Here is a 13,197-nt window from a genome sequence, read left to right on the forward strand (position 1 = left end):
TAAATAACTTTTTGTTGAAATTTGATTTTATCTGATATTAGAATGTGTACTTTATCTTGTTTCTTGGGACCATTTGTTTGGAAATGATTTCAGCATTTTTCTTTGAGGTATTGTTTTTCTTTGTCACTGAGGTATTTCTTTTATGCTGCAGAAAGCCAGGTCTCGTTTTAATATCCAGTCCGTTAATATGTCTCTTTTTATTACGGGAAATGGAGTCCATTGATGTTAAGGGAAATACCAGGGACCAGTGACTGTTGGTTTCCCTTATTTTTGTTAGAGGTAAACTCTTGTTTTTGTGACTATCTTCTTTGGGTTTTTGATGAAGATTAGATTACCTGTGTGTGTGTGTGTGTGTGTGTGTGTGTAATTTCCCTTCTGTGTTGGAGCTTTCCATCTATTACTCTTTTTAGGGTGAGTTTTTGTTTGTGAAGAGATATTATTTAAATTTAAATTTGGGTTTGTCATGGAATATCTTGGTTTCTACATCTATGGTATTTGATAGTTTTATTGGATATAGTAATCTGGTTTGGCATTTTTTTTTCCTTAGGGTTTGTATGAATCTGAGGGAAGATCTTCTGGCTTTAAGTCTCTGTGGAGAACAGGTATAATCTATAAGTTGCCTTTTTTGCTTATTTTGCCATTTTCCTTAATGATTTTAATATTCCTTTAATTATTTTAAATGATGAGGAGAATTTCTTTCTGGCCTCTCAATTGGTTTGCAGGATTCTGTAGGCTTATCATCGTGTGTTTATGGATATCTTTCTTTAGGTTAGAAAGGATTTTTTTAAAATGTTTTGAAGATATTACTGGCCTTTGAGTTAGGAATTTTAGCTATATTCTATACATTTTATTATTAGGTTGTTCTTTCATTGTGTCCTGGATTTCCCGGATGTTTGGGGTTAGGAGGTTTTTGCATTTTGCATTTTCTTTGACTGTTGTGCTGACGTTTTATGTAGTATGTTTTGCACCTGAGATTCTCTCTTCTATCTCTTTTATTTTGTTGGTGATGCTTGCATCTATAACTCCTGATCTTTTTCCTAGGTTTTCTATCTCTAGGGTTGTCTTATTTTGTGACTTTTTTATTGTTTGTATTTCCAGTTTTAAACCCTGGATGTTTTTTTTTTTTTTTCAATTCCTTCACCTGTTTGTTTGTTTTCCTATATTCCTTTAAGGGATTTATATGTTTCCTTTTTAAGTGCTTCTACCTGTTTACTTGTATTCTCTTTAAGGGAATCATTTTTTTTCCTTCTTGAAGTCTTCTATAATCATCATGGGCTGGGATTTTAGATCAGAATCTTGCTTTTCTTTTGTGTTGGGGTATCCAGGGCTTTCTAGATATGTCAGGTAGCATTGGTTTCTATTGATTACATTCTTTTGCTTGCCTTTTGCCTTCTGGTTAGCTGGTCCTGCTGTCCCTGACTGGAGCTTGTCCCTCCTGTATGCCTGTGAGCCTGTAAGCCTGTGAGCCTGTGAGCTTAGGTGTGTCATCACTCCTAGGGGACAAGCTATCTCAAGGTTTCATTGGTGTATGTAGAGCTGTGGCATAGGGTCAGCTCAGGGGAGCAGATGGAAACCCGAAGGATCTTGTACTTTGCTGATCCATGGTTCCTCGGTCCTATGGATCCTGGGCATGTTCCACTTGGGCTAAGTATTGTGACAGTAGTGGTGGTCTCACTTATGAGCTGAGGTATATCAGATGTTCTGGGGGACAAGCTATCTTGGGGCCAGGATTGGGGTGTGGAGAGCTGTGGCACATGGTCAATTCCAGGCAGCAGATTGACATAGGTGTTTCTTATTAGAAGACATGAAAGGCCAGCAGGTACATGAAAAAAATAATCCTCAGCAGCACTAATTATTAAGGAAATGCAAATCAAACCACAATGATACCATATCAGTTCCGTAAGAATAGCTGTTTACAAAAATACTATAGATTGCACATACTGACAAGTATGTGAATAAAGACAACCTTTTAAAATGTTTATAGAGATCCAAATTTGTACAGAAATTAGGAAGAACAGCATGAGTGTTCCTCAAGAACTGACCAGAAGCAGAACTATCTCATTCAATAGTTACACTGTTGATCATATTTCCAAAGGAATCATGTATGTGAAGTACTAATGTGCACTTCCACATTCATAGCAGCATTATCAAATTATATATATATATATATATATATATGTTGTGCATAAGGTTGAATAAATTAAATTGAAACTTAATTTCTCTCGGCCTGCTAGTGCTAATCAGGATACTAAGGTCATAGTTAGTGTTCTAGCACTATGACTGTCTGCTTCCTGCCATGAAGATTAATCCTTGAAACATATAAGCAAGAACCTTGCACCTCATTAAATGCTTTCTTTTGTAAGAGTGCTCTTGGTTATGGTGTCACTTCATGGTAATAGAACAGGGACTAAGGCATAGGTATGTATCCATATTTTATAGTAACTTAAACAAACATATGTAGTAAGTAAGATAAAGGAAGGACCACTTTCTCCCCTTAAAGACAACACTTCCTGAAAGCACTGTATGTATGCATAAGCTTAACTTTCTCTTGAGTTAGTGACTGTGATTCTGAGAAATCTCACATAAATTTTAATTTTCTTTACTTCGAACATATTTAGTTGTTTCCTTACCTTTATTCTCTAATATTTAAAGATTAAATTTTAGGTACTCTAATAATTCCAATGATATATATAGTTTCAGGATAGCTTAAAAATTCTCTGTGAAAAACTATCCCCAGTTTTAGCAGTATTTCACAATTATTTTATCATTTGACTCATGCTTATGAAAATTTCACCGAGACATAAAGATCCAGAATGTATATCATGATTATTTGATTACTATAAAGAAAAAAATAACCATATATACTACAGTGTTAGTGATCCCCAAACCTTACTATGGAAGATGAAGTATCCTTATATTTTCCAGATTGTCCTGCCTAGTCAACTTGACACCAGCTAAAGTTATCTGAAAAGAGGGATTCTCAATTGACAAAATACTTTTATAAGTACTCAACTGTAGGACATTTTATTGATTAGTGATTGATGTGGGAGGAACCAGGCCACTGTGGGTGACTCTTTCTGGACTGGTGGTCCTGGGTTCTATAAGAAAGCATAGCAAGCAAGCCATGATGAACAAGCCAGTAAAAAGCCTTTGCCTCTGCATCAGCTCCTGCATCTAGTTTCCTAGTTCGAGTTCCTGCCCTTGCTTTCTTTAACGATGGACTACAAGGAGAATGTGTAAGACTACTGTAAACCCTTTACTTCCCAACTTGCTTTTTGGTCACAGTGTTTCATCACAGAAATAGAAACTCCAAATAATTCACAGATTATATAATATAAAAGTATATAGCTATTTATATTAAAATAGCAAATAAATAAAAGCTAATAATTTCATTATTAGTACAAACCCAAAGGAAATAAAAGTGTATAATTGTTATATTTTTCAAGACACTTTTTCTTACATTCAAGTTAACCCTGCAGAAAAGATATATAGCATTAGCTACTAGAACAAATGAATAAAATTTAATTCAGCTTTAATCTACCATCTTGGATTTTGTCTATTAGAACATGGTGCACTGTATATATAGATTTTAATTTCAGATGATGTTTTCTGTCGTTACATATTTTGATGTTTGATTGGGTTAAAAAATGCAGTTTAAGCATTTGTTGGGTGAGGTTATCATTACTACTACATTGACATTTTCAGTGATGTGATTAAGAAAAATACAGAGAAATTTAGACCTGCAATAAAATGCAGACAATGCTATTTTGCCAAATATTAAGACTTTTGGCATATGCTCTCAATGATTGTGGAAAACAGGAAAATAATTTTCAGTGCAGCTTTATTGAACTACCACAGTCTCTCTCTCTCTCTCTCTCTCTCTCTCTCTCTCTCTCTCTCTCTCTCTTTCTCTCTCTCACACACACACACACACACACACACACACACACACACACACACACACACACACACACATCACTTAAAAAGCCTAAGGGAAAGGTTTCCATTTGGGTTCAGAGCTGTCACTTTCCTATTCACTTCAGAAGTGTCTGTCTTTCTTTGTTCCACAAGAGGCTTACTGGAAGCGTAGCACACTGTGTCAACTCCAGGCAAATCCTTTATCAGCACATCCTTTTGAAACTGTCATTGAACTGCAAGGACCTAAGGAGTGATAAGCATTAATAAAACCCTGTCCCTTTTATCCCTTACGCCGTTCAGATTTATTGCTGGATTCTTTATCTAAACTTGGGTTTTAAAGTCTAGACAAATGCAATTCTTACCTTCAAAAGCACTGTGTAGCCAAGCTTGTACTGAGATGTGTTTTTTTTTAATCTTTTATTTCTTGAAGTAATCGATATTTTCTTGTAAGTTACTTTGACCTGTAATTGGGGAAATTCAGTATCATTTGTTAAAAAGTATCCTTTATAAAACAATATTAAAAGTGGGTTGATAAGTAGCTATGTTGTAACTCTACGTTATAGTTAAAATTGCCTTTGATATTTGAATAGCACATGCATATATGCATTTGTGGACACATTAATACTAAGTAGAAATAAATTGTGAAATTTTATGGGTGATTCTTAAACAGGTAGAAATGTGTTTTTTAATTAATAATAATTTGAAAATTGTAGCTTCTTTATTGTTTTCAATAGCCTTATGTTATAAATATGTCAACTATAATAGATATGCATTCAAATAGTTGAATGTGTATGCATGTACTTCTTTAAAAAATAGAATAATTCCATTTACTTTGCAAGCATGAAATATTGAAGGTTTGGTTTAATAGAATTAAGAGTTTGAACTCTTTTGTTTCTAATTTATATGACAAGGTATTCAAATAGAAGTTAGAATATGCTGTGATTTTAGTAGACTTTAAAAGTTAAATTATGTATGCTCAGTGTTTTTACAAGTTTACCTCTGTGTGTTTTGGAGTCGTTTTTTCCTCATATGTCACTTTTATGGATTCTTTGAGCGTTTCACATTATGCGCCACAATCATAATCCTTTCTCAGTTCTTACATGTCCAGATCTCTCCTGTAACCTCCTGCCTCCAAAAGAAGTAAGAAATAAAAATAAGGAAAAAAGAAAAAAAAAACCAGAAAACCAAAACCCAAAGAGAATTGCACTTCATAATATTCATACACTCACTTGTATATGGTCAAACTCTCCATGGGCTGTTTCTTAAATAGAACTGAGTCTTTCCCCACCCTCACTTTCATTAGAAGCCCTCAACTGTGGAGAACTGCTCTTTGTCATGTCTGTCACACGTTTAAAGAGTTCTCTTCTGTCCCTTCCGGTCTAGGCTCTTACATTTTGGTTGTTGTTGTGATGGTGGATTTTTAGGGGGAATGGGTAGAGGTTGTTACAGATACCTTCCTTATTCTTCCCTCTCAACTGTTTGTCTGCAGTCATCAGTATGACAGCAAAAGTAACCTTCTTGCTTTTCTCAATCATTGGGAGCATGGAACATGGGCCTACACATGGTTTCTGGTGAAAGAACCAACCATGACCATGGTCCATCCAAGACCCCTGGAGGCTACCCAGTTCATAAACCAGGACCGTGGCAACCGCTTAGCCCACAGACATCAACTTGAATTCAGGTTGCTGCATGGCCATTGGTGGTAATGAGGACCATTGACATCAACGGAGACACCCAGCTGTAGTCAGGCCCTGGACACAGTTGTGCGCCTCAGTGGCACTATGGGTCTGGACATCACCATGACCCAAGCTGGTTTCACAGGCCATTTAAACAGTATGGGCCTCAGCGGCAGCATGGTTTACATGACTTCAGGTTTCCGCAAAGATTACAGACATTTGCGGTCCTCAGTGGTCATGTGTGCCACAAACATTATCTGAGTCCCCAGCAAAGCACAACCATGGAGGGAGTAAGCAATGATGGGCATGGCTGGCTTGCCCAGATATTGGTTCATCCCTGGGTGCCCAACTCAGGACCTTGGAACCATCTTTGCTTTCCAATCTTCAGTCTGTACTGGTGGGGTATATGTGTATTTATTTGTTTACATATTTTTGTTATTGAAACAGGAGTACTCATGCATTTGTTAGTAGCCCTAAGACAGTGAGTTCACCAGGCTCCTGCATAAGTTGCATGGCAGTTACAACAGGCAGGAGCTTCTGCTCCCAGGCAATTGACTCCTGCTTTTATGACTGTGTGGATATAGTGGATCCAATAGTTTCAGGGCTTTGTGAGCTTGCTAAGTTTCCTAACATTCCTGAGACTTGCAAGAAGAGATTTCCCAGCTTTAGATGACCCCCTTGAGTCTCCAGCAGGAAATGTTTCAGTTCATAGGAAATGGCTGCACAGTACCAGTTGTCTCACTTTCCTTCATTCCTCCTCATGTTTGTCCAGAACAAGTCCATCAGAAAAAAATTGGAACATGTAAGAATCTATTTTCTAGTGCTGTTAATCAGTTTAGAAATGTGAACCACTCGCAGTTGATGTTACAGAACTTTAGTATAAACTCACTGTCTCCCCATCAATCCTGTTTGCTCTTCGTTAACTAGGTTAAGAGCTAGATAAGAAATACTGTTGAATACTTCACTTGCCCGGTAGCACTGTAAGACAGGTGTACACACGAGCATTTAACAGTATGTACAGGATCAAACCAGACAAAATCCAAGCATGGATTAGGGAGAGACTCACTAAGCCCTATTCCTAACTGAAGAGCCATGGGAATTTATTGTTAATGAAGAGAGGGAAAATTACCTGGCCTCAGGGATGTTCTTCCTGAGAGTCTACTCATGCTCTAGTGCATAGCCCAACACTTATTTACATATAGCCAACCCTGACTGAACTCAGTAGGTTTGAAAAAGTATCCGAGGACATTGGGAAGGAATAGTGAAATAAACAGAATTAGAGGGAAAAGAATGGGGTATAGATTAGATGAAAACATACTACCTGCATGTGTGAAATTCTCAAACAATAAAAAGAAAAATCAAATTAAGAAGCAGAAGAGTTCTATCACCTCTCACATTTCTGTCTTTTTCTTTCATGCCCTTTCCCTACTCCTTTCTAAAAAACCACTGATCTGATATCATCATGATGGTTCTACCTTTTCTAGAATTTCCATTAAACATGACTGAAGAAAGCACCAAAGTGTTCCTGTCTTTGGCCTTTTTCCTGAATGTTCTTCCTTTTGCAGTGCTGTGATGGATATGTGTTTTGTTTTGTTTTTCTGAATCATAAACTTACATCTTATGAGTGTCAAAATTTGTTTACTTATTTGTCCTTATTTCTGGTTTCTTACTGTAACAGATGTTGCTGCTGTGGACACTCCCATTCAAGTCTTTGTGTGTAAATGTATTTTCATACCTCCTGAGTAAATATTTAGATGTAGAATTGCTGGGGCATGTGCTACGTTCAAATTTACCTTTGTAAGACACTGCCACAGTGTTTCGTGATATGCATATATCATTTTGCCTTCTCAGTACCAATGCTGGGAGAACCCATTTGCACTACAGCAGGGTTTCTCAGCAGCACTACTCTTGACATTTGGTGCTGAAAATTCTTTGTTGTGTAAACTTCCCTGTGCAGATACGTGAGTCAAAACATCTTTTCATTCTCACACTGCAAACGTCAAATGAGGAGATGTTGTAGTCCTCTCTCCATTTACAGCGAGGACTGCTTCCAGATAATGCCACACATTTCCCAGAGGCAACAGTTTTCTCAAGTAAAAGACTTCTTCATTATTACTAAATATGAGGTCATTTATAATTAGACTTCACAGCCACTTAATTTTACCAATTATGTGTGAGGCAAGCAATGCATCATTTTGTTATTTGCTACAATTTGGGTCTTGCTTTCCAGAATGCTGCTGTTGGGAGGTGGTGGGCAATTTTTAAGGAGTATGACTTAGTAGAAATTGTTTAGATCATAAAGGCCAAATCTTCAAATGACAGGTTTGGACCACAGTGAAACCGTTTGTAGACACACACCATTTAAAGTTTGCAACCAGTTTCTGTCATTCCTACAAGGAATGAGGTAAGTAGAACAAAGGAAAAATAAGAGTAACTTTTTATTTGCCATAGCCATGCAGGAGGTAACTGTTGGAATGAAAAACAAAAAAAAACCAAAACAAACAAGCAAAAACAAACATAGGGCCCTCTGTACTAAGAGAGTGTGCTAACGGAAGAACTGGCAAGTGTCCCAGCTCTAAGTACCCAGAGTGCTTCTGGGTGCCTGAGTTGAAGATGAAGGGTTTAAGGTATACACTTGCAGCTGTATATATACAAGTGACTGATGGAATTGACAAGGCCATGTCTCCTGATGGCAGCATGACATGAAGGATGAAGTTGGAAGTCTCTGGAAGTAATATGCTGCCTAGAGATGATAGTTGATTTCTGGAGGCTGGCCTCAGAGAACTTTCTGCCTGAAGCAGAAGCCTTAGGCTTAGGGAGTTTGCAGAGTGTCCATCTCCAGTGAGCTCCTTAAGGAGGCAGAAGCCTCAGGCTCAGGCAATCTGAGGCTGAAATCCTCAGGGAGAGCCAGGAGTCTTGCACTGAATTCTTTCTGTCTCACTCCTACAAGTTCCACCGTAAAAAAAAAAAAATAATAATAAAAAAGTTGATGCCTTAGGCACTCCTGCATTTAGTAAGAAACCAGCTGGGCCTTGATTGGCTAAAGGTCAGATACACTCAATGAGGTGAGCTTTGGACCAATAAGGGAAGAGTTTTCAAACTCTTAGTAAGTTCCTAGCTGTTCACAATTGTAATCTTTGCAAGCTTCCACATGCCATTCATGGGTTGGTCATACTAGGACTCTGCCATGTGAAAAGCAAGCATGTTCATTAAATTCATGTTTTTATTTCTTTCGTACACTCTGCTCTTATTTGGACAGCTGTTGTCAGCCCACTTTCTGCTCTTGGGACTTGAGTGTTTCCATTGTCAGAGAGGGTCAGTGCATGTGAGTGGTTGCCCATCAGACACCCTAACTACCTTTATTAGTAGTCTCTTCTGTCCTCTGCTGCTCTCTGTCCATGAGTTAATCAGTTTCACTTTGCCACCTAGTCCCAACAACTGTAACAGGGGCTTAGAGTATGCCTCGATGAGAAACACTGCACTTCCTTCCCTTGGGCCAACAAGGCACCTGATGGATGATAAAGAAGAAGATACAAGCATGATGTCTCTCCTTTCATAGTGACTTTGCTATCTTTTCTTTCTTAAACTTATGGTCAGAAGAATTCTGTGTGTTAATCATTTAGTGACTATTTGGCACTGGGAATCCTTCCCCTTCAAGGGTGACTTCATAATCAACATAATTATAACAGATTAATAAAATACACCGTTAAAATAATTTATTTCTTAGTGTGTGGACACGGGAGAAAAAGAGATTGATCTCTGAGTCTATCTTTCTGATGTGGTAGTGATGATTTGGAAGTCATAGAGAGAAGGGACAAGGCAAATGTCAGGAGGTTGTATGATATCAACATTGCCTAGGCATGGTCTGTCAGAGAATTATACCATTTACAATGTTGAGGCTGCTTTGTCTTGGTGGGAATTGTTTGTTTTTAGTATCTGGAATGTTTATATATTTCTTTTGACATTAATATTATTATTTGGTATAAATGTTATATCAAATATTCTTGTGAATTTATTTTTGCATTCCAAAGCTTTCCTTTTAGTTAGTATATTTTATGTTTGCTTGTAATTCAGTATTTTTTAAAAATAACTCATTTATTTACTTTATATCCAAACCACAGTTTGCCTTCCCTCCTCTTCCCACAGTCTCCCTCCCCCATCTATTCCTTCTCCATTTCTCTTCACAAAAGGGGAGACCTCTAATGGGTATTAACCAGCCCTAGCATATCAAATTGCAGTAAGACTAGGTTCATCTTCTCCTGTTGAGATTAGAAGATGAATCTCAGTAAAGGAAAAGGGTCTCAAAGACAAGCAGCAAAGTAAAAGATATTCTCTGCTCCTGTTGTTAGGAGTCCCATATGAAGCCAAAGCTACAGAATTGTTATATATGTGCAGAAGGCCAAGTCAGTCCCATAGGTGGTTAAGTCTCTCTATTCCTATTAGTCCAAGTTAATTGATTCTATATGTTTTCTTGTGGTGTCCTTGACCACTCTAGCTCCTATAATCCTTCCTCCCTCTCTTCCAAAGAGTGCCTAAGCTCTGACCAATGTTTGGCTATGGGCCTCTACATCTGGTTCTATCAGTTGCTGGTTGAAATGTCTCTGATGACACCTATGCTATATTCCTTTTTGCAAGTATACCTAAATATCGTTAACAGTGTAAGGGGTGGGCTCCCATTCATGGTATCAAGCTGGATTATTTATTGATTGACCATTCGTTCAATTTCTGGTCTATCTTTATTCCTGCACATTTTGTAGGCAGGAGACAAATTCTAGGTCAGTAGTTTTGTGACTGGGCTGGTGTCCTAATCTCTCCATGGGAATTCTCACCTGGTTACAAGAGATGGCTGGTTCAGGTTCCATGTCCCCCCATTGCTAGGAGACTTAGTTAGGGCCACCCTCATAGATTTCTTTGAGTTTCCTGTCCTCAGTCTCTACCTTTTCCAAGAGATGCCTCTTTCCCCAAGATTCCAGTTGCCTCTTGTAGTACTTTCTCCCTCTGTCTTCCCTGCTGTGCCATCTGCATCCTCATCCCTGTCCAGTTCCAGTCTGTCTCCCTCCCTATCCATCCACGATGTTTATTCTATTTTTCCCTCTCAGTGAGGATTAAATGGCAGCCTGCAGAATTGGAAAAGACATTCACCAACTCCATATCCAACAGGGCTGATATAAAAAAATATTAAAAATATCAAGAAAATGGTTATCAACCATCCAAGTAATCTAACTAAGAAGTAGGCTACAGATCTGAACCAAAAACTCTCAAAAGGGGAATTTTTAATGATCTTGAAGCATTTAAAGAATTGAGCCACCAGGGAAATGAAAATCAAAACATCTCTGAGATCTCATTTTACAACCAACATAATTGGTCAGCTCAAAAACTCAAGGAATTGTGAGAATGTGGAATATAGGAAGCACTCCTTCATTACCGGTAGGTGTGAAAACTTAATGGCCACTTTGGAAATCAGTTTGGTAATTTATTTTAAAATGGGGAAAGACCCAGCTATATACTCCTGGGCGTATACCCAAAGGATCCTCCACAATAGAACAAGGACAATTGCTTAACTTTGTTCATAACAACTTTATTCATAATAGACAGAACTTGGAAACAACCTTGATGTCTCTCAAAGAGTGGATAAAGAAAATGTGGTACAATTACTCAATAGAGTACTAATAAGCTATTAAAAACAATTCCATCCTAAATTTTCAGGTGAATGGATGGAATAAGAAAATATCATCCTGAATGAAGTAACTCGGAAAGACAAACATGGTATGTGCTCACTTATTACTGGATATTGGCTGTAAAGGGTAACTATGCTACAATCCACACACACAAAAATGCTAAGTAACAAGGATGGCTCAAGGTGGGGCAGCATGTAAATTATTTTATTAGAGCTCCAGCTGTCATCAGACAAGCTTTCATTCCCAGGCAGCAATGCTGAAGACTGAAGCTGTTACATCTTTTCTGAACCTCAGTCTCTCCCCACTACTATCAGTTGTTTTCATCTTTTCAGGGTAGACAACAACACTATCTACAGCTTGGACCCCAGTTACAAAATGTTTGACTATCATATCTGGTTTCCTCAAGGAGACTGCAAGAGAAAATGCACCAGAGAAAGGATGGGTAATATTGGTAATATCAAGTTGTTTAAGACAATAATTGGTTTCTTTTAGTGTTAGTGTGTCCTTTTTAGTTTAGTATTTAGTGACCAGAAGACTTTAGGAACTACACTGTTAACCCTAATCAGTACGTTGAACATCTCAGTGTTGAGAAACTTTGTTTATGCTGGGGAAATTACTGATTTTAGACAATGTTCCTGAAGTGGTTAATATGTGGTTGAACAGGCATCTGATCAAAGTAGACAGTCTCAGCATGAAGGCAGAGATGCCGAGTGCTTGTTCTATTTTAGTCTCTTATCAAAACACCAGGGTTGCCAGCCTTAGAAAGGAAGAATCAGTGATTTTAGACAAACAAACATCTAAGTCTCTTTTCCAGGTATGACGGTTGAGCTATATTTGTCATTTTACTTTACTTTTTATTTCTCTTCACATACTTAAAACTCAAGACATCCTGATCTCTTAGTACCATTGGTAATTATAAATAATACTGTTAGTAACACAGGGATAATAACTACCAGATTATTTTTCTAACAGTCACATTTAGGGAGTTGATTGCTGGGTTAGATGTCTGACATTGTGAAATGTAAGAAACTTTATCCAAAATATCTCTGGCATTTTACAACCCTCCAGCATTATCTAAGAGTTCTGTTACATATTATTGCTCTCAAAGCTAAGATATATTAAAAACTGCCATTATGACCAATGCCTACCTATGTCATGTTATTTGGTTTGCTTTACCTTACTAAATTCAGGCTATCTTTTAATATGCATGTTTGCTATATTTATAACTTTTGGGGAGCGGTGATAATTTGATTATAAATCCTTTCTCCAATAAATAAAATTTTAAATGTGATTAGTTTTTATTCTTTCTAAATATTCTTTGCAGCCTAAGTTGAACTATAACTCTCAATGTCCCTGTCTTAAGCTTGAGTGGTGACTTCACAGGCATAGTAGTCAATTTTACATATTTTTGTGCATGTGTGAATCCTTTGATTTTTTGTAAGATGTTAGTTGAGAAGCAGTATGCCAACTGGGTGGAATTCTGGGTCCCTTAGTAATTCCAGGTTTAGCTGTGTTGGTAACATCCATATTATTTGCATAATATCTGTTCAAATTTACCATGCCATGATCATTTTTCACTATTTTCTTTCCAACATTTTTACCTCTAGTCTATTCTAATAACTCGTAACAGGAATAAGGTGATAGACCTTTGTGGTTTTCAAGATCTTTCATGATGGGTGGTATTGAGGCCTTTCCTCATGTTGACTGCCATTTTTATGTCTTCTTTTGTAAAATTTTTATTGAGGCCTATAACCAGACTTTACATGATTATTTTTTAAATTTTTTTATTTCTTCATTGTTTAACTTCCATGTATATGTGGACTTTCTGTCATTATTGTTGTTATTGAAGAACAGCCTTAGTTCATGATGATTTGATAGGATACATGGCATTATTTCTATTTTCCTGTATATGTTGAAGCCTGTTT

This window comes from Rattus rattus, chromosome 6 (genome assembly GCF_011064425.1).
Source record: "Rattus rattus isolate New Zealand chromosome 6, Rrattus_CSIRO_v1, whole genome shotgun sequence".
In the NCBI taxonomy this organism is placed as follows: Eukaryota; Metazoa; Chordata; class Mammalia; order Rodentia; family Muridae; genus Rattus; species Rattus rattus.